The sequence below is a fragment of the Toxorhynchites rutilus genome, unplaced genomic scaffold (genome assembly GCF_029784135.1).
Source record: "Toxorhynchites rutilus septentrionalis strain SRP unplaced genomic scaffold, ASM2978413v1 HiC_scaffold_429, whole genome shotgun sequence".
Lineage (NCBI taxonomy): Eukaryota > Metazoa > Arthropoda > Insecta > Diptera > Culicidae > Toxorhynchites > Toxorhynchites rutilus.
Genome location: NW_026600015.1, coordinates 1 through 2,414, shown reverse-complemented (window position 1 = coordinate 2,414; position 2,414 = coordinate 1). Strand labels below are relative to the sequence as shown.

The 2,414-nt window shown below is 41.5% G+C and overlaps 1 pseudogene; it reads right to left on the bottom strand.

The window, feature by feature from the left end:
* Positions 1–228: 228 nt before the first annotated feature.
* LOC129782164 (U1 small nuclear ribonucleoprotein 70 kDa-like) lies at positions 229–570 on the bottom strand (annotated as a pseudogene).
* Positions 571–2,414: the final 1,844 nt, after the last annotated feature.

The window sequence follows — 2,414 nt, the reverse complement described above, 5'->3', positions numbered from 1 at the left end:
TCTCTCTCTTCTCTCTTCTCTCTTCTCCTCTTCTCTCCTCTCTCTCTATCTCTTCTCTTCTCTCTTCTCTCTTATCTCTTCTCTCTCTCTTCTCTCTTATCTCTTCTCTCTCTCTTCTCTCTTATCTCTTCTCTCTCTCTTCTCTCTTATCTCTTCTCTCTCTCTCTCTCTTATCTCTTCTCTCTCTCTTCTCTCTATCTCTTCTCTCTCTCTCTCTCTTACTCTCTCTCTATCTCTCTTCTCTTCTCTCTCTCTCTCTCTATCTCTTCTCTCTCTCTTCTCTCTTATCTCTTCTCATCTCTCTTCTCTCTTATCTCTCTCTCTCTCTCTTCTCTCTTATCTCTTCTCTCTCTCTTCTCTCTTATCTCTTCTCTCTCCTCTTCTCTCTATCTCTTCTCTCTCTCTTCTCTCTTATCTCTTCTCTCTCTCTTCTCTCTTATCTCTTCTCTCTCTCTTCTCTTATCTCTTCTCTCTCTTCTCTCTATCTCTTCTCTCTCTCTTCTCTCTTATCTCTTCTCTCTCTCTTCTCTCTTATCTCTTCTCTCTCTCTTCTCTCTTATCTCTTCTCTCTCTCTTCTCTCTTATCTCTTCTCTCTCTCTTCTCTCTTATCTCTTCTCTCTCTCTTCTCTTATCTCTTCTCTCTCTCTTCTCTCTTATCTCTTCTCTCTCTCTCTCTCTTCTCTTCTCTTTCTCTCTCTTCTCTCTTATCTCTTCTCTCTCTCTTCTCTCTTATCTCTTCTCTCTCTCTCTCTCTTATCTCTTCTCTCTCTCTTCTCTCTTATCTCTTCTCTCTCTCTTCTCTCTTCTCTCTCTCTCTCTTCTCTCTATCTCTTCTCTCTCTCTTCTCTCTTATCTCTTCTCTCTCTCTTCTCTCTCTTCAATCTTCTCTCTCTTCAATCTTCTCTCTTCAATCTTCTCTCTCTTCAATCTTCTCTCTCTTCAATCTCTCTCTCTTCAATCTTCTCTCTCTTCAATCTTCTCTCTCTTCAATCTTCTCTCTCTCAATCTTCTCTCTCTTCAATCTTCTCTCTCTTCAATCTTCTCTCTCTTCAATCTCTCTCTCTTCAATCTTCTCTCTCTTCAATCTTCTCTCTCTCAATCTTCTCTCTCTTCAATCTTCTCTCTCTTCAATCTTCTCTCTCTTCAATCTTCTCTCTCTTCAATCTTCTCTCTCTTCAATCTTCTCTCTCTTCAATCTTCTCTCTCTTCAATCTTCTCTCTCTCAATCTTCTCTCTCTTCAATCTTCTCTCTCTTCAATCTTCTCTCTCTTCAATCTTCTCTCTCTTCATCTCTCTCCTCTTCTCTCTCCTTCTCTCACCTCTTCTCTCTCCTCTTCTCTCTCCTCTTCTCTCTCCTCTTCTCTCTCCTCTTCTCTCTCCTCTTCTCTCTCCTCTTCTCTCTCCTCTTCTCTCTCCTCTTCTCTCTCCTCTTCTCTCTCTCTTCTCTCTTCTCTCTCTCTTCAATCTTCTCTCTCTTCAATCTTCTCTCTCTTCAATCTTCTCTCTCTTCAATCTTCTCTCTCTTCAATCTTCTCTCTCTTCAATCTTCTCTCTCCTCTTCTCTCTCTTCAATCTTCTCTCTCCTCTTCTCTCTCTTCATTTTCTCTCTCCTCTTCTCTCTCCTCTTCTCTCTTCTCTTCTCTCTCTTCAATCTTCTCTCTCCTCTTCTTTCTCTTCAATCTTCTCTCTCCTCTTCTCTCTCCTCTTCTCTCTCTTCAATCTTCTCTCTCCTCTTCTCTCTCTTCAATCTTCTCTCTCCTCTTCTCTCTCTTCAATCTTCTCTCTCCTCTTCTTTCTCTTCAATCTTCTCTCTCCTCTTCTCTCTCTTCTCTCTCCTCTTCTCTCTCTTTCCTCTCTCTTCTCTCTCTCCTCTTCTCTCTCTTTCCTCTCTCTTCTCCCTCTCTCTCTCCTCTTCTCTCTCGTTCCTCTCTCTTCTCCCTCTCTCTCTCTTTCCTCTCTCTTCTCCCTCTCTCTCTCTTTCCTCTCTCTTCTCCCTCTCTCTCTCCTCTTCTCTCTCTTTCCTCTCTCTTCTCCCTCTCTCTCTCCTTTCTCTCTCTTTCCTCTCTCTTCTCTCTCTCTCCTCTTCTCTCTCTTTCCTCTCTCTTCTCTCTCTCTCCTCTTCTCTCTCTCTCCTCTTCTCTCTCTTTCCTCTCTCTTCTCTCTTTCTCTCCTCTTAATAATAGTATGTTTTCTAGTAGTTACCATTTTGGAGTTCATCAGGTAAATATAATTATCTACTAACTTTTACTAATATAATTAACTATCGCTTAAAACACTTGATGTGTTTATTTTGTTACATTTGTTTAATTATGAAATGCGAATAAACCGCCATAACTCGTCAAGCAGACATGCAATGGCTCACCCAACCAAGAAGCAGCAACACATTCGGACGCATTTTCAGCATTCAGCCATC